This window comes from Pelophylax lessonae, assembly GCF_965119305.1.
Source record: "Pelophylax lessonae genome assembly, chromosome: 7".
Classification (NCBI taxonomy): Eukaryota; Metazoa; Chordata; class Amphibia; order Anura; family Ranidae; genus Pelophylax; species Pelophylax lessonae.
The window spans coordinates 286,087,057-286,106,934 of NC_138774.1; the positions used below are offsets into that span (position 1 = coordinate 286,087,057).

Genomic DNA, 19,878 nt, shown 5'->3' on the forward strand with positions numbered 1-19,878 from the left:
CAATACCCGATTGAAAACACTTCAATGAACCTCTGTTCTTCAGAGTGGTAGTCTTTAAGGGTTTGATTAATTGTGTCAATGAAGAATTCACAAAAGAAACATTTACTACTGTATTACAAAACCAATTGATGTCATTTTAGTTGCATATGGTTCTTTAAGAAGTCCTTTCTGAATACAATTACAAATGTACACTAAATTCCCTAAAACCCTTTACAGCATTGGGGGGTTGAATAATTTTGAACACAACTGTATATATATATATATACTGTATATACAAAAACACACAAAGTCCAGTAAGGGATGCGTTTCAGTTTCAAATCCCATATTTATGAAGGTGGGGGGGTTTCAAATAAAGCAACTGTCGCACATACCGTAGGGTTGTTTTAAGCCTTGTAACCAAATCCTGCTGATAAAGATCATTGACTATGCTGGATTTAAAGGGGGCACCATTGGAATAAAGAGACATGAAATCTGAATGTGCAGCAATTTGCAGTTATATATAGTAGTTTAAGTACAGTTTAAGCCATTACTCCATAATACTAAGTTAGTTCATGCCCATGCAAAAATAAAAGTTTTCCGAAATATCAATGAATAATTACCAAGCTTATTATTAAACTGTGCTACCGTGTTACCCCGAAAATAAGACCGGGTCTTATATTACCACTTAAGCCCTAAAAGATTTACCCCCCTTCATAACCAGACCATTTTTTGCAATACGGCACTGCGTTACTTTAACTGATAATTGCGCGGTCGTGCGACGCTGTACCCAAATAAAATTGATGTCCTTTTTTTCCCTACAAATAGAGCTTTCTTTTGATGGTATTTGATCACCTCTGCGGTTTTTATTTTTTGCGCTATAAACCAACAAAGACCAACAATTTTGAAAAAAAACAAAATTTTTACTTTCTGCTTTAAAACACAGCCAATAAAAAAAAATGTAAAAATCAAATTTCTTCATCATTTTAGGCCTATTTGTATTCTGCTACATATTTTTGGTAAAGAAAAACCCCAATAAGTTATAGTGTCTACTGGCATTGCGGCGAAAAAATCCAACACTAATGCCTCGTTTCCACTGAGCGGAACGGTTTGGGTCGGTACAGTTTGGAAGGGTCTCGCACCCGCTTCCTGATTGGCCAGGAGGAGGATCCGTGTGATAATAGCGAATATTCATTCGCTATTGATTCGCTATTGTCACACAAATGGGTGGGCTCAGGGCGCACTGCTCTGCGCCCCGGGTCCACCCTTTTCTGAAAATGTTTTTTTTCTAAAATGCAAATAATGTAATGTTCTTTGGGCAGACCGCTACCATTTAATCCACGGACTGGTACCAGTCTGTGGCCCGGGAGTTGGGGATCACTGCACTATAGGACTACATTGTCCCCAGGTAAATCACCTTTATATTCTCCTGCAGAAGTAGGACATGACTGGTGTAGTGGTCATCTTTACTACCCTAAGAACCATAAATCCCTCACATTCATCTTGCACCCTGATAACAAACGACACTGACACAGTTTTCACGTTGGAGTGATATATATTTTATGTAAATGTATATATAGATTTATTGGCCACAGCTTCAAAAGATAGCAAACGATGGACAATGATGACCAAACCATACAAATACCGAAACAATCCCTTTTTGGATGATCTAAGATTTACAAGCCAAGATGGCTTGATTCTACCAAAAACCACAAAGACTCATTTATGCCTGAAGCCAATATTGCCCCCCAACCGCTTATTCCAGTTCGGGAGCTTACCGAGGCTTCAGCCATTCCAAAAAAGTGCCCTAAATGTTAAAGCATAACTGACATAACTAAGAAGACAACCATTTTTATTCCATTGCTGGTAGTGGGACTGATAAGCCGACCAGTTTTTGCTCCGATTCTAGCCCCCATCCATAAGATCCAAGCTGCGCCATTCCACCAGCCTCTTTACTGCCATATCAGTCAGCCAAGGGACACCACTTGCTGTGACAATAATGCTTACTGTAGGAGAAAAATTGTAAACACAAACATATACAAGGTAAGAACAAAGAGCATAGAAACAAATGTTAGAAATTAGAATCAAAAGAAAAATGAAAAGGCATTTTTTTTTTTAATAAAATAAAATACATAAAAAAGAAAAACATGTGCATCTACAAATGCTCGTACAAAAGTAAAAAGTCAGATGAAACAAGACAAAATGATGAAAAAGGGGAAGGCAGGTGGGGAAGTTTTTCCTTCTGCTGTAATGAGTGGAATGCAGCAACTTCCGTTGGCTATGGCAGGATTACAGTTGCAACCCCCCCAACAGGACACCACTGGTCCGTTCGCTCCCACCACAGTCAAGGCACAGCGTGTTCTTGGAAAGTAGACCACACAAATAAAAACAACCTCAAAAACCAGAAACCTAGCTGGAATTCTACCAATATTAGAAAACAGTACAAATCAAATCACAGCGCGAACAGTATTTTTGTTCCAATGTGCTCACAACTAACGACTAAAGTGCATATACGATAGATACAGTCCAACAAATTGTATATTCCAAACAGATATTTGTGCAAACTAATATATGTAGACTAAATAGTCCCCAAAATACTTTCTTCCAAAGTGCTGGTGTGCGGAAATTCCTTAAGTGCTGAAAATGGCCACACGGTGCACTACCGCGATTTAGGAATTTCTGCAGTGCACACCAGCTCTTTGGAAGAAAGTCTTTTGGGGACAATTTAGTCTCCATACATTATTTTGCACTGGGTGGATTTGTACTAGGGCATGGCCGATATGCACTTTCCCCAATATATCAGTATCGCCCCCGTAACTGGCTTCTTAGGCTGCCTCCCTCGCCTTGCACAGCCTCATCTGGGGTCGGGACTAGTCTTGCAGGAGTGTATGACAGCCATACACCCACCCACAGCAGCCCAGTGCCAGCCAGCCAGCCACATCCACAGTCCCTGTACCTGCCACCCACAGGCCCTGTACCAGCCAGCCAGCCACCCACAGGCCCTGTACCAGCCAGCCAGCCACCCACAGGCCCTGTACCAGCCATCCAGCCACCCACAGGCTCTGTACCAGCCAGCCACAGGCACTGTACCAGTCAGCCACAGGCTCTGTACCAGCCAGCCAGCCACCCACAGGCCCTGTACCAGCCAGCCAGCCACATCCACAGGCTCTGTACCAGCCAGTCAGCCACCCACAGGCTCTGTACCAGCCAGCCACAGGCACTGTACCAGCCAGCCAGCCACAGGCACTGTACCAGTCAGCCACAGGCTCTGTACCAGCCAGCCACCCACAGGCTCTTTACCAGCCAGCCACAGGCACTGTACCAGCCAGCCACCCACCCACAGGCCCTGTACCAGCCAGCCACCCACAGACCATGTGCCAGCCAGCCAGCCATTAAGCATTAAACAAAAAATATGTTCAGTACCAGATTTGTGTCAAAAATTGTCTTTCATTTTCAAATTTTTAAAAAATTTTAAATGTACAAAATATCGGCCAATATCGTTGACCAAAATATCGGTATCGGCCCTGAAAAAACCATATCGGTCTATCCCTAAGTTGTACCTCCCCTATTTATTATAAAAATTTATTCTCTTGTCTATTCCTATGATAGCTATCAAAGCTCTGATAAGGATAATAGAGGGTACAATAACATTACTAGCTATAAAAATAAACACACTGCCTAAATAAGCAATGATCTAATTTATTATAAAGAAATTATGCTAACATACAACACTAAAAGGATACTACAGAGCATATAAGATGAAACAAGCACAGATAATACTTTACACATGCGCATCTTCGGTATTCGGGATCTTTCAGCTGGGCTCAAGCGCAAAAGAGAGATAATTCTAGCTGGCGATTGCTTTTAAAGTCCACTAAGACACCACCCACATAAACACCCACTGTCTGCTTGTCCAATGACAATCCATAAGAGGCCGTCCTTCCTAATCAACAGGAAGTATCTCATCTTTCCAGGAAGCATGTTATAGTCCCCACTAGGGGCGCCATCCGTTCAAGAATCACTGTTTTTGACCCGGGTCATCTTTCAGTAAGAGCTGGCCTTTGATGTTGGTATACCCTCCCCAGGAGGTTTTATCTGAGGCTTCTCTACCCCAATACCTCACAACAGGAGGTGTACTGTATGCAAGAACATCCTGTGAGGATATGAATTCCCATTTATGACTCCTTGTCACGAACACCCTGCTGGGCAACCTTGCTCTGCTGCCATTCCAGGCCAGGTGTAATCAACCATCCAGGAAACATCTTATATTAGAACACGAAAAATACATGTTACCTCAAACACCTCCCAACTTCCTGAGATGGGAGCGAGGGACTGGGATGTATGGAAGGAGGGGCTGGGATGTAGGGGGGACTGTGGAGGGAACTGGGATATTAGAAGTGAGGCTGTGGAAGGAACTGAAATACACATAAGGAGAAGCTGGGATGCAAGGAGGGGGCTCCTGTTGGTTGGAGCAGCTCTTCTCACCTAATTGGACCCTTTCCACGGTCAAAAAAAGCCTACCATACCTTTTTTTTTTAACCAAAGCAAGTAGTATTAATATTAAAAGTTTATATAAAAATGAAATTATTAAATATTATAATATTAAAGGTTTTTCAAGAATTCATTTCCTGTGGTCACTGGCTTCATCTAGTGCCCATGATGCAGTATTTTCCAGATTCACTTTGTCCTTTAATTCATTGAACATTTAACCTGGAGAAAAGCTCTTTTTACCGATCAGGACCTCTTTCGAGGTCAAAAAAGAATCCTAACCCCTTTTTTTATAACTAAAGCCAGTAGTATTATTAATTCAAGTATTAAATTTCCTGTGGTCACTGGCTTCATCTAGTGGCCATAATGCAATATTTTCCAGATTCACTCTATCCTTGAATTCATTGAACATGCAACCTGGAGAGGAAATAGCCTAATGGCCCTAAAGGGTTGGACCTCTTCCTATGCCAGGAAAGTCCACCCCCTTTGATTCTTAACAAAGCCAGTAGTAAGAATAAGTAAACCAATAGTGAATAAGTATGAATTCCCTGTGGTCACCGTCTCTTAATTCATGTTCAATCGAACATTCAACCTGGAGAAGAAACAGCCTAATGGCATTAAGGGTTCAATAGGCTCCTGATTGGAGAAGCCACTTTGACCAATCTGGACCCCTTACTATGCCAGAAAAGTCTACCCTAACCCTTTTGTTTTTCAAAAAAGCCAGTAGTAATAATTAAGCCAATCATAAGTATTCATTTCCTGTGGTCACCGTCTCCACCTAGCGGCTAGAATGCAGTATTTTCCCAATTCACTCTATCCTTTATAAATGAATAACTTTTGACCAGGAGAGAAAATAGCCTAATGATACTCATTTTTGCCCGCATTCACATGGTTGACAGTAAATGGCCCCAGAGAGTTAGAGAAACTATTTTCACCTATTTGGACCCTTTCCTAAGCCAAAAAAGTCTACCCTTTGTTTCTCAATACTCCTCTTTGCAGATCCTAATAATCCAAACATATAAAAATATATATATATATATTAAAAATAAAATATATATATATATATATATATATATATATATATATATATATATATATATATATATATATATACATACATACATATATATATATATATATATATATATATATATATATATATATATATATATATATATATATATAATATATATACATATATATATATATACAGGTCCTTCTCAAAAAATTTGCATATTGTGATAAAGTTCATTATTTTCTGTAATGTACTGATAAACATTAGACTTTCATATATTTTAGATTCATTACACACAACTGAAGTAGTGCAAGCCTTTTATTGTTTTAATATTGATGATTTTGGCATACAGCTCATGAAAAACCAAAATTCCTATCTCAAAAAACTAGCATATTTCATCCGACCAATAAAAGAAAAGTGTTTTTAATACAAAAAAAGTCAACCTTCAAATAATTATGTTCAGTTATGCACTCAATACTTGGTCGGGAATCCTTTTGCAGAAATGACTGCTTCAATGCGGCGTGGCATGGAGGCAATCAGCCTGTGGCACTGCTGAGGTGTTATGGAGGCCCAGGATGCTTCGATAGCGGCCTTGAGCTCATCCAGAGTGTTGGGTCTTGCGTCTCTCAACTTTCTCTTCACAACATCCCACAGATTCTCTATGGGGTTCAGGTCAGGAGAGTTGGCAGGCCAATTGAGCACAGTAATACCATGGTCAGTAAACCATTTACCAGTGGTTTTGGCACTGTGAGCAGGTGCCAGGTCGTGCTGAAAAATGAAATCATCTCCATAAAGATTTTCAGCAGATGGAAGCATGAAGTGCTCCAAAATCTCCTGATAGCTAGCTGCATTGACCCTGCCCTTGATAAAACACAGTGGACCAACACCAGCAGCTGACATGGCACCCCAGACCAGTGTTTCTCAACTCCGGTCCTCAGGGCACACTAACAGGCCAGGTTTGCAAGAAAACTGAAATAAATCACAGGTGATATCATTTGCTGCTCAGTGATTGCAGTATTCTAGTCTGCATCTCCCCAAGGTAATGCTTAAAATCTGGCCTGTTAGTGTGCCCCGAGGACCGGAGTTGAGAAACACTGCCCCAGACCATCACTGACTGTGGGTACTTGACACTGGACTTCAGGCATTTTGGCATTTCCCTCTCCCCAGTCTTCCTACAGACTCTGGCACCTTGATTTGTGAGGCGACCTGGTCACCTCACAGGTCGCCTCCCATAGGGAAGCTGCGGACCCATTCTAATAGGAGCGACACAAGTCGCTCCGACCTAGAAAAAGGGTCCGGAGCTTCTTTGGGGCGACCAGGAGGCAACCGCCATAGACTTCAATGTTATGAAGTCCGTGGCGGCCGCTCCGAGGTCACGGCGCGCTGCTCGCACCGCGATCTCGGAGGTCGCCCCTGAAAGTAGCGTCGCGGTAGTGTGAACCGGCGCTTAATGCCTCTGCATTCTTTTTGTTTATTTATTTATATTTTGCTGTTACTACTGCATTCCCAGTTACAGGCTTACCATCCTCTGTGTATAAACATGATCCATATACATTAAGGGTCTCATCAGGGCTTTAGAGAGGAGCCTTTTTTGTCAGGGCTCAAAGATTCGGACTCTGCCATCATCAGCTCAAAGCAGTCATGAGGGGTTTTAAACAAACACTTTCTCCTCCCCCTCTAGTGCCTGCTCCTGTACTGGAAGTAAACTGGCTTCAACACATTGCACCGTTTTATCCAGCAGCTCCTTGCAGGCTGCTGTAGCCCGCACACCGCTGAGGATCCTTTTATTACTGGGTCAAGCTGAGCTGGCCAGAAACATATAATAGTGGCCTCTGTTTGCCCCTGTGTTCTTGTGTGAGAACCCCGGATGTGTGTCCATTCAACTAAGTAAAAGGTTTTATCACCTTTGGGAGAGAAAGGGCAGGAGCAACCTGTAACCCCTCCTTCAGTTCACCCAGACAGACCATCTCTTCTTGATTTAAAGAGACAGACCATCTGGTTGTCAGACGGCAAATACTGCTACACACTGGATTAATGGGCACTTCATCTGAAACTGAACACTGAAATTTAACTCAACACAGCGTCAATTAATTTAGTGTTTTTTTTTTCTGTACTATGACTTCCCTTATTACTTGAAGCCAGCAGGAAGCCACTCCCAGCCCCACCCCTGCTACTGTTATTCAGTAACCCTATGAAAGGCTTCTGATGGGGCATGCGAGAAACAGGTGGGCTGAATCCCTTATTTACTGTCTATCTTCTGGGGGGGGGGGAGGGGTGCAATTCTTTGCTTTAATGTCCTGTCTTTACACTATTTGTAGTAGGTCACTTTTTTATATACCCATAATGACAGGAATTAACGTACTTTTATCTTTCAAACAGATATCCACTAAAACTTTTGTCCCAATTTTCAAAAATCTGATCAGAGGTTCCCCTTTGGTTATGGAGGATGCCTCTAAAATACCACTTCAATACTATAACCAGATAAAAAGTTACTATAACCAGATAAAAAGTTAATCTAATTTAAAACTTTTGGCTCAGTGCCAATAGGGTTCAATGGTCACGTTAATTGCGGTAACCCTTAATGTCCAAAAATAAACTCTATACCTATTATAGGAACAAAGATAATTACATTTTGTTATGGCGATTTTTTCCTACCACACTTATTCCTTTGATCCTTACTGCGATTATAAATATAATAAGTGATCTACACCTTTTTATATGTTAATATCAACCTTATTGTATCTCTTACATTAAAATAATATTAATAATGAATAACCACTGTGCTAAATAAGAGAAAACATTTATTACAGAAGAGAAACTTGTCATTAATAACATTAAATAAAATGAACCGCAAATTAAGTGAATAATACAAAAAAAAAAATGATGTTACAATGGAAATACAAATGCTATCAATATTATAGGACAAATTGTAAGATGAATAGAGTTACAGGAGGGAGAAACAAGAAAAAATAAAAGTGATACACTACATAGACCTCCCGATGTTCTGGAGGTCTGTGCTCAGAGACTTCAGCCCATAGTAAGAGAGTTTTTGTATATTTATATACCTCCCCAACCAACCCCCTTTCAATGTTAACATGTTGATCAGGTTTTAAATCAGGTTTTCTTTTGAGTCCTGCTCACAGCCCCCCCACAGGTGATTCCCTCCCAGCATCGTTTATAGGTACCATAAACAAGTTTTTCCAGATAACCAGTTCTAGCTAAAAAGACCTTCTCAGATATTGCCTCTAGCTACAGTACAAAAAGTAGTAAAAAAAAAACTAGCTTTCCCGGTCTAGATATAACACAGCTTGTTTTATGATGTCAGCTGTAAGCAATTGTCAGGTACACAGATGGGAGTCAAAAAAAGTTCAATATATGATGTTCATTTCATATAAAAATATTAGAATTCAATATTTCCATTACAATTTGAACTCCTTTGGCAAGCAGCCAATTTTCAAAATTTTGCACCAAGATTCCCTGTTTTTCACGGGTAACATATTATTTTTCATTTTAGTTTTAATTTTATAGAAAATAACCTCAAAATATCACATGCTGTTCGTTTATGAGACAGAGAAACATTTTTTTTTCTCTGAGCTCACGGAGAAGGAACCCCTTTGGTTACTTCCTCTTTTCATACCAACGACACAGAGCCCGCTATGCTCCCTGAGCATTTAATCTTCGGATGCAAACTCCCAGGTCTGCCCCATTTATCTGGTAACCCTGTTACCCATAACCTTCCCATTACCCTGTAATAGGAAACTGCCTTTATATCTCCCCAAATCCCTGACCTGGATTCGCAATTAAGCAGGTGACCTTCCTCCTGTTCATTGGTCACAGAGCCTGCTTCTTTTCCGGTCTCTCCTTTTTTCTTTGAGACAGATAAAGAAGCACGTGGCTGAGGAAGTGGCTGCAAATCTGTGGTTAGGGTCTAGTTCAGCTGCTGGCGCTGAAGGAATAAATCTCTCCCTTAAGAAATTTAAAGGGCAATGCTCCTCTTCATTTTCTACCCATGAATACAAAATTCGCTGTGTTTTTTCATGAAACACTTCAACACACCCTAACTCATTTAGCTTCATACTCTCCTGCTTCCATATTTCTGCAACCGATTTTAAGTTTGTTCTTTCCAAATCTGATTCATATACTTTACAAAACATCTTCCATATCCTAGTATTAAAGGTGCCTACAACTAGGATTATTAGCTGTCCAACTACAGAACATTTTAATTGGCTTGTGTAGCCCATACACTATGCTCCCATAGCATAAAATCTCTAAAGCAGTGGTCCTAATGACCTTTGATATTGACCCCTCTGGTCAGAATCCGTGGTAGTCCAACTACCTCACTATTACCCAGTAATAGAAACTGCCTTAGACCTCCCAGGATCCAGACCTGGATCTGTAGTTTGCATTTGGACAGCCAACACAATTACTGGACAATTAATTATGACAGGTTCTCTTACTTGAAAGGCAGAGGGGGGAGAGATCGCGCAAACAGACAGTGCGGGTGACTGCAAAAGTATACCGTGGGCAGATGGTAGAGTGCAATCCGATAGCTGGACACTTGGATGGCTGCAGGCTTGTAGAGGGTGAAGCGACCCTGTATGATTCCAGGAGAGAGAGAGAGAGAGAGAGAGAGAGCCAAGCGCCGATCTAAGTGTAGCACAGCAGTAATTTATTGACACACAATTAAAATGTTACTCACAAGAGGTCCATAAAAGCAGGCATCGGTAAAACCAGTAAGGGGAAGGTCTCTGGGGTCACATCCAAGGTGGAAGATCCGGTCGGGCGGTAGCGCTGTGATGAGGGAGGACAGCCGATGGCCTCAGGTCGGAGGCGGGGGACGTGCAGATCCTCTATGGTGGTGAAGCAGCGTGGGACCGCCGGTCGGGTGGCTGTGACGTCACTTCCGGAGACAGCAGGGAAATCGAACGGCGACGCGTTGCGGAGCTCCGCTCCTTCTTCAGGCCGTGCAGGGGCCATTTTGACTGTGGTATTTATGCCCATAGTCCGGGACAAAAAGTACAGTGGCTCAGGAGGGACAAAATTGGGAAGGGCGAACCAGCAATGGGATTTGTATACTAAACAAAGAGTGGTGGAGGCTAGAGAGGGGAGGAGGGAGAGTTTGGATGTATGGGGAGGGGGAAAGGGGGGAGGGGGGGGAGGAAATGTGCTGACTGAACTGGATGTTTTAGTATTGGGGCCAATAACGGTGTAACACTACAAGATGAATGTTCATGGTATGGAGAGTTGTGTGCATGAAGGGACTAAATTATGTATTTGATACACCCGGGTGCGTGTTTGAAACGGCCCGTGTGATAAGAGCGCACATGTGTGGATATCTGCAATAAGGACAATTGTTATGAAGAAGAAGTAATAAATAAATATGTGAAGGATGTAGTAAGGAAATGTTTGGACTAGTGCAACATGATTGGATTGATTTTGTGAAATGTATGGACCTACGCATGAAGGCAAAAATGGGGGGGGAAGAAATTGTGTGCGTGCAAGACACCCACAGCAATGAGGGTTGACCCAACCTCACCTTTCGCAACAAGTGTTAGTAGCAACAATATATACACCGACTAAGGGTTTAGGTTCTTTAAGAGGGTATTACGTCAAAAATAAACAGAGTTACCTCTACGTCATTGGATGGACTGAAAAACATTGTAAGCAGACAATGGGCTTACCTGGCCAGATATTTTCAGTGTATCCAATGCAGTCCATATGTCTCACTCCGTCTGCAGATGACGTCACCTCTCCTGGCTGGCTCGCCAAGCTGTTGTGGAATTTTTCCTCAGGTACAAAATACCTGTTAGTCAGTGATACCAAATCAGACAATATAAATAGCTATGTATATAATGAGATCAGACAGACTCAAGATGGCTGAATCATAGTGACCTGATTTTTATTACTGCGTGTTGGCTTTAAATATACTCATATGAAGTATAAAAATGGGTTTGTCATTCAAATGGGTTATTAACATCTTTTGTCCAATCAAGGTTAACAATTAATTACTGTAAGCACAGGGTTAATCTATATTGTGATTTTCTGTCATAAGGGGACTTTCTTGGTGATGCTCATCCAGAAGTTTCCAAAGGGACTTTTATCAGTCAGCTGTCCAGACAGAGTTCCTTTTATGACAGATACGGGAATATTGTTGCGGTTAGGAACATCTCAGCCAGGTCTTCGTAGATTTGCAGTGGTCTGATACTCCTTCCATTTTAATATTATCGCTTGCACAGTGCTCCTTGGGATGTTTAAAGCTTGGGAAATGGTAGAGGGGGGGCGTGGCTAAGCCATGGCGGAGTAGAGACACGCATCTACTGAACTCCCGGCTCTCTCTCCGACCCTAACCTAACCGGCATGTTTGGAACATTACAGCGGACATGACTCTGACTAAGAAGCGTAAAACTAAAGGCTCAGTGCAGAGAACGAGATCAAGCAGAACAGAAGGGGAGATCTCACAGTTTTTCCCTGCGGCAGTCCCTGGTTCATCTGGCTCTAAGATGGCGTCGCAGCGTGGTCGGCAGACTACAGTGGCGGACCAGGCTTGTATTGCGAGTTCTCATGCAGGATCCCTGGCCATGTCGGAAATACTTGAAACACACCCGGACCACCCGGCCGACCCCAGGATGGGGGAAGGGGTCCTGTCATTGAGGGCGGATGCTGAATTACGTGCCCTTTTGCAAGCTTTGCCTACTAAGGCAGATATTGAGGCATTGGTGATCCGGATGGAGGAAAAACAACAGGCCGCCATAGCAGAGGTGAGAGAGGAGATGCAGGCAGTAACACAGAGGGTGACGGCGGGGGAGTCGACTCTTACCTCTTTGGAAAGGCGAGTGGGGGATCTGGAAACCCATACCAAGACACATTTGGAAGCAGAGATGTCCTTGCAGCTCCGCATGGAGGAGCTAGAGGACAGAAGCCGACGTAATAATGTGCGTTTGAGAGGTCTACCGGAGGATATAGTGTCGGAAAACCTAGCAGAAGTCGCAAAAGACATATTTAAGATAATTCTGGGCGATCGGTATCCGACCAGACTCCAGTTCGACAGGGTCCATCGAGCCCCAGGTCCCCGACCTACCGACTCTGACGGATCAAGGGACGTGGTCTGCCGGATCCATCACTTTACGGACAAAGAACTGATACTACGGGGCGCATGGGACAAAGGTACTGTAGACTATGAGGGGGTACCCATTAAAATCCTCCCGGACCTATCCAAAGCCACACTGCAGAGGAGGGCTATTTTAAGGCCCATTCTTGAGAAGGCCAGACAGTTAGGCCTGACTTATCATTGGGGGTTCCCTTTTTCAGTTACTTTTCGTAATAAGCAAGGCTATTTTATTTTACGATCGCCAAGCGATCTGCCAACGTTTTTCTCATTTTCGGGAATAGATCCCTTCCAGGTTCCAAATTGGTTAACTTTCTTCCCGGGACAGAGGAGTGGAGGTATAGGATTTCCTGGAAAGAGGCGCCTTGCACAACAGGAAAAAAAGGGTTCCCCTAAGGAAGTGCAAGAGGCTGGATTAACATGAAGAGAAACAGAGAATTAAGCCTTGATGTAGATATTACAAGCTGCCTTTATGTATTAGTTATGGAATTTTTTTTTCGTATTCTCTTTTTTTTTTTTTTTTTTTTTCTTTGCTTGGTTCCCCTTTTTTTTTTTTTTTTTTTTTATCCCCTTTAAAGAAGGGAGGGGAAAAAGGGAAAGGGAGGAGGTTTTCTTCTTTTTTTCTTTTCCCCTTTTTTTTTCTCCCCCTGGCCTACTCTAGTATGATAAAGGGGGTTGTAGGGGACAGATTGTGATGGGGAGGTCTCCTATCATGTCCAAGGGGGGGTCGGGGGCCAGGGGAATTGCTCAGCATAATAACTAACACTAATACTCAATAGCTTATGGGGGTTTTCCCCCCTCTTTTTTTTTTTTTTTTTATTTTTTCAATGTGAGCGTGATGTTTTTTTTTTGAGAGACAAGAACTCTCCTTAAGCACAGGTAATAAATATGAGTGTCAGAGGCCTCTCTTTTTTTTTTTTTTTTTTTTTTGTCACATTAAGAAATTTTTTTTTTTTTTTTTGGGAGGCACAGGTTATATAAGTAGCACAACAAATTTCCTAATACACATTCACTTGGAATGCTGAGTGTTGCCAGGTGCCCGGGCCCGGGGCATGGGAGGGGCCCACATATGGGAAACAGTACTCGACCACCCCTAGTAGTAAGGGACCCAGTTGTGTATGAACTCTCCCCTATTTATTTTAGAAGTGGTATTAATAACTGTATACGGAGAAACTTTTTGATGACCTTAATTAGGGGGTACTTACAGATAAAGAGAAGGGGGAAGATATCTTTAAAAGAAGAGGGGGAGAGAGGTGTATCACCTCTACTTCTTTTGAGTGGGTGAGGGTTTTTTTTTTTTTTTTTTTTTTTGGGGGAGGTAAATAGTGCCCTTTATTAGGGACAAGATGATTGACACCCTCCCTTCTCGCTTTCCCTTACCTATGAGGGTTTGGGATCGGGGGAGGTGGGGGAGAGATTGATTTATTTATCTATTTAATTTTTTTTTTTTTTTTTTCATCAGGAAGAATAGCTAGAAGAGGTCGGCTAAGGGCCTTTGACTCTCAATTCTAAAAACAGTCAGGATTCAGAGTGGGGTCCCTGTCTTTTGTTTTTTCTTGTTGTTGGTTGGGGGGGTTGGAGAGGGTCCGGGAGAGCGGTGCTCTTATTTTTTATTCCTTTTATTTTTTTTTAGGTGCTCTGCCCATACATGCTTTGGATCACTGCCCCATTTAGGCCAGTACACTGAGGGGTGACTTCGGTCACATAGTGTACATGGGAGTTTGTCCCTGTTAGTGATAGGGGGAATTGAACCGGGGAACGGGTGGTAAGAGACTGAGACTACCCTGCTTTGCCCGGGTGTGGGGAGGTAATTGTGTGAGATTGTGTTTTTGTTTGTGGTTTTTTTTTTTCTTTTTTTCCTCTTCTTATCCCCTTCCCTCTCCTCCTTCCCCTCTTTTAGCCTACCCCGATGATGGAGGACCTTGTCATCTTCTCCTTGAACGCTAGGGGTCTTAATATACCAGAAAAGAGGAAGATGTTGCTTAATGACCTCAAGCGTTCGAGAGTGGATGTAGCTTTCATCCAAGAGACCCACTTTAGGGGGGATAGAGTGCCCAAACTCACGAATAGATGCTATAATACAGCCTATCACGCCACCAATGCGGAGGCTAAGTCCCGAGGAGTGACTATCTTGTTATCCTCCAAACTTCCATGAAAATTGAGTGAGATATTGTCTGATCCCGAGGGACGATATTTGTTTGTGAGAGGGAAGATTGGAGACATACAGTTTACTTTTGCAACAATATATGCTCCAAATGATCGCCAAGCAGGGTTTCTCAAAAGAGTGACTAAATCGCTGTTGGAGTTCGTGGAAGGACAGCTTATTCTAGGCGGAGATTTCAATGTCCCATTGATAGCCCGTTTGGATGCGTCTACAGGCAGATCGGCTATTTTGCCGTCGGCTTGTAAAAGTATCTCACAAACGTTTTATAATGCTCAATGGATAGATGTATGGCGCTTGTGGCATCCATCGGAGAGAGATTATACATTTTATTCATCTTCCCATAAATGTTACTCACGGATTGACTATTTTTTAATTCCACACAGACAGCTACATGCGATTAAGGCATCGTCAATAGGTGACATAACATGGTCAGACCATGCGCCAGTGATGATCACTTACTCTCTGTCAGACCAAGCCGTGGCCTGTCAACGCTTTTGGAGGTTGAATGAGACCCTCCTACAGACCCCTGAGGTTCTGACAGAGATCTCGTCGGAATTACAGGATTATTTTCAGAGGAATGACCTGGAGGAAAGTGGGATAGGGAACATCTGGGAGGCCCATAAATCGGTCCTAAGGGGGCTCTTTATTAAACACGGGTCGAGACTTAAAAAGGAACGAGACAAACATTTAATGCAGCTTCTAGATACACTCCGTCAGCTAGAATCGCAATATAGACATGCTGCGACGTCTGTATTGGAGACAGAGTTGATAAGAACACGTCAACAAATAACAGACCTGCACCTGTATAGGGCCAAAGCAGCCCTACAGAGGAGCCGAGCCCGGGGATATGAATATGGGGATAAATGTGGGAAACTTTTGGCAAATTCGGTGAGAGAATCGAAACTCTCAACCTATGTCCCTAATATTGTCTCAACACAAGGCCATACGTTGACCCCACCTAAACAGATTGTAGAAGAGTTTAGCCGATTCTATTCCTCGCTGTATTCATTGAAGGAGACTGTTTCTTCTAATTTGGAGATAGAGGAATATCTGGAAAGGTCTCGGCTCCCTACATTACCTAGTGAAACCAGAGAGCAGTTAGATAAACCGATTTCACTGTTAGAGGTCCAACAGACTATAGGTGCTATGAAGTTAAAGAAGGCTACCGGGCCAGATGGATTTACATTACTATATTTCCAAGTTTTCCTTTCTATTTTGGGCCCGTACCTGGTCAGGCTGTACAATTCGGTAAGGGAGGGCACCAATATGCTTAGAGATACACTAATGGCACATATTACCATCCTACTGAAAGAAGGGAAGGATCCTACATTATGTGGAAGTTATAGGCCTATTTCTTTACTTAACATTGATTTGAAAATTTTTACGAAAATCTTGGCCAATCGTTTAGCCCCGCATCTTATGGACCTTATTCACCTTGACCAAGTGGGGTTTGTCCCAGGCCGGGAGGCTAGGGACAACACCACCAAAGTGTTAAACCTGATCCATGTGGCTAACACTTCTCGAATACCGAGTGTTTTTATTAATACCGACGCGGAAAAGGCCTTTGATAGGGTGAACTGGCGTTTTATGTTTGCAGTTCTTAAATACATTGGCCTGGGAAGCAATATGATGCGATGGATCACTAATGTATATTCAATCCCTACAGCACAGGTTAAGGTGAATGGTCTGTTATCCGAACCCTTTTTTATTAATAATGGTACGAGACAGGGTTGTCCCTTGTCTCCTCTTTTATTTGTTCTCTCATTGGAGCCTTTCCTTTGTACTGTGCGCCAAAATCCAGACATACAGGGAGTGGGGATAGGTGGAAGCCAACATAAGATATCAGCCTATGCTGATGATCTTATGTTCTCGGTGACGAATCCTTCCCTCTCTCTTCCGAATTTGCTGCGGGAACTGACCAGGTACGGATCCCTTTCAAATTTTAAAATTAATTTTAACAAATCAGAGGCAATGGGAGTGGGAGCACGTTCGTATCATTTACGCACCCTCCAAACGAGTTTTGGTTTCCGATGGACAGATAGGGCCTTAAGATATTTAGGTACTTTAATTCCATCTTGTTTATCTAAGGTTTATGACATGAATTTTCCCCCATTGATTGGGGAGACACGTTCTCTTTTGGATAAGTGGCATTTGGGTATACACTCATGGTTTGGCAGGTGTAACCTGCTAAAAATGAGTATACTACCCAAGCATCTGTATCTGTTAAGGACCCTTCCGATACGGCCGCCCGCCAGGTACTTTCATCTGATTCATTCCCTATTCATTAAATTTGTGTGGGCACAGAAAAGACCTCGTCTGGCACGGACGCAAATGATCCGACCAAGAGCATTTGGCGGTTTAGCTTTACCGGATATACAGAAGTATTTTCAAGCAGTTCATCTTAGCAGAGTGGTTGACTGGTGTCGACACCAGGCATCTAAGCTGTGGATTAACATAGAGCAAGCACAGACGAATATTCCCTTGAAGGGTGCACTGTGGTGTTACTCAGACCTGCCTTCGCAGCTACGTTTGCATCCTCTTATGGGTACAACACTGCGAATATGCAATCAGGTCATGACACTGCATTCTCTTTCCCCGCCATGTTCTCCATTAATGCCAGTAATTGGAAACCCACGGTTTACACCGGGCCTAGTCTCACCAGATCTAGTTGCATTGGGAGCTTCTGGACACACCCGGGCGGCCCAGTTTCTGGTGTCGGATAGATGGCCGACACTGGAGAATTTAACAAACATGGATGGACATTTTAGACTGACTTTTTGGTCAGCCTTACAACTTCATCATTTTTTACATACACTGCCGAATCCAGTAGATTTCGCAAGAAGTTTGACTAAATTTGAAGAGTACTGTCTGAAAGAGGGGGTCCTTTCACATACGCTTTCTTTACTTTATAGTTTATTAACGACTCCGATGGATGACTCTCCCCCGACGTGTTTGACCAAATGGGCATCTGATTTACATCGTACTTTTACACCACGGCAAATACAAAATATCATCTTGCTTTCCTTTAAATCGTCTATTTGCACCAAAATTCAAGAGACTAGTTTTAAGTTAATGTGCAGGTGGTACTATACACCCCATAGACTTCATAGGATCTTTCCAAATACATCGGCGAATTGTTGGCGCTGTGGAGGGGAAGATGCAACGCTGCTTCACATTTTTTGGTCATGCCCCAAACTCTCAGTATATTGGTCTGAAATTAGAGCTATTGTTCAAAAATTCACGGAATACTCTATTCAAGAGGATCCAGCTTTTTTTTTGCTCCACCTTTCAGACATACCCGTGCAGAGATACGTGAAATCGGTGGTAAGACACTTAGTGAATGCAGCAAAGGCTTGCATTCCGGTATTGTGGAAAAGTCCTTGCCCCCCGACGGTAAAAGAGTGGATACGGAGGGTAGAGGCCATTAATAAGATGGAGGATTTGGTGTTAACATCACAAGGCAAGCGAGAATTATATTGTGAGACCTGGGAATCCTGGAATACTTATATTCTGTCTGATGAGGGTACATCTTGGCTGCGTACTTAGATGGTGAAGTAGCCTACTATGTCGGAGATGGGGGGAGGGGGGGGGGAGGAGAGAGAAAATTCCCCTTTTTTTTTTTTTTTTCTCTTGTGTGAGTGTGTTTGTTGTTGTTCGTTATTTGGTTCGTCTTTAGTTAATAAAAAGGGCAATCTGGAAGGGAAGGGTAATGTGAGAATTTATTTAATTATAAGTCGAGACAGATGATGTTTTAGGAAGGTATTTAATTTTATGGGACCCTCCGGTAGAGGTACAAGAGGGTGCCGGGATGACTTGTATTCCCTTTTGCCTTTCGTTATCTGTTGATCAATGGAATGTTGTTGGTATCCTGATAATTTGTTTTGGCATGTATGTAACTGCTGTTCCAAAGTATGCCTTTCTGTGTTTTTGGTTTCTGTTTATTTTTAAAAAAAGTAAATAAAAAATTATATTTGAAAAAAAAAAAGCTTGGGAAATCTTTATGTATCCAAATCCGGCTTTAAACTTCTCCACAACAGTATCTCGGACCTGCCTGGTGTGTTCCTTGTTCTTCATGATGCTCTCTGCGCTTTAAACGGACCTCTGAGACTATCACAGTGCAGGTGCATTTATACGGAGACTTGATTACATACAGGTGGATTCTATTTATCATCATTAGTCATTTAGGTCAACATTGGATCATTCAGAGATCCTCACTGAACTTCTGGAGAGAGTTTGCTGCACTGAAATTAAAGGGGCTGAGTAATTTCGCACGCCCAATTTTTCCATTTTTTATTTGTTAAAGTTGGAAATATCCCAAAAAGTTCGTTCCACTTCATGATTGTGTCCCACTTGTTGTTAATTCTTCAAAAAAAATTACAGTTTTATATCTATGTTTGAAGCCTGAAATGTGGCAAAAGGTTGAAAAGTTCAAGGGGGCCGAATACTTTCGCAAGGCACTGTATGAGGAGTAAGGACAGTCCATTGTGGCAAAGGGGTTTCAAGGAGGTGGGGAAGGGGGGAGATAAATTTAAGCATGGGGGGATGGGGTGGTTAGGTTACCTAAAGCCCTCCCCTGCCTCTTAACCCCTCCCTATTGCAAATAACATATATATTTTTTTCTTTTTAAGTAAAAATGTTTTTTTTCCTAAAGTTCAGGTCCATCATTTTCCCCTAGGTGAGGATAACACGCCCGGACCCCACGCATGCGCAGGAATGTCACAGGTCACTCAGGGATCCATTGTGGCGTTTCAGCGCATGTGCAAGGGTCCTGGGAACTGCCTCCCATCACCCATCCCAGGGGAACCCCTGCAAGTAAACTGGCAGACATCCCGCGCCGGTTCTGTGCATGCGCGAGATCCTGTGATCTTCTGCCTGGGATGAGTGACATAGAAATCCAAGGAGGAAAATCACAGAATCGTGTGCAGAAACGGTGAGGGATGCCTACCAGTTTACTGGCAGGAGTCTGTAATCTGTGTGCATATGCGCAAGAGGTCCAGCGCATGCGCAGACATGACGCGGGGCTATGCCAGGTCCCGTAGACCTGACACAGATCCCTGCAGCGTGCATGCGGTAGAAATTAATTTAGGATGGCGGGGGTCGGAGAGACGCAGTGCAGGGAAAACTTTTCCT

At 42.7% G+C, this 19,878-nt stretch overlaps 1 protein-coding gene across 1 annotated transcript in view; it reads right to left on the reverse strand.

Moving 5' to 3' along the window:
* The window catches only part of MPP1 (MAGUK p55 scaffold protein 1), an 894,076-nt gene that overhangs the window by 794,666 nt on the left and 79,532 nt on the right, over window positions 1-19,878 (reverse strand). The gene's annotated exons all lie outside the window — the stretch shown is intronic.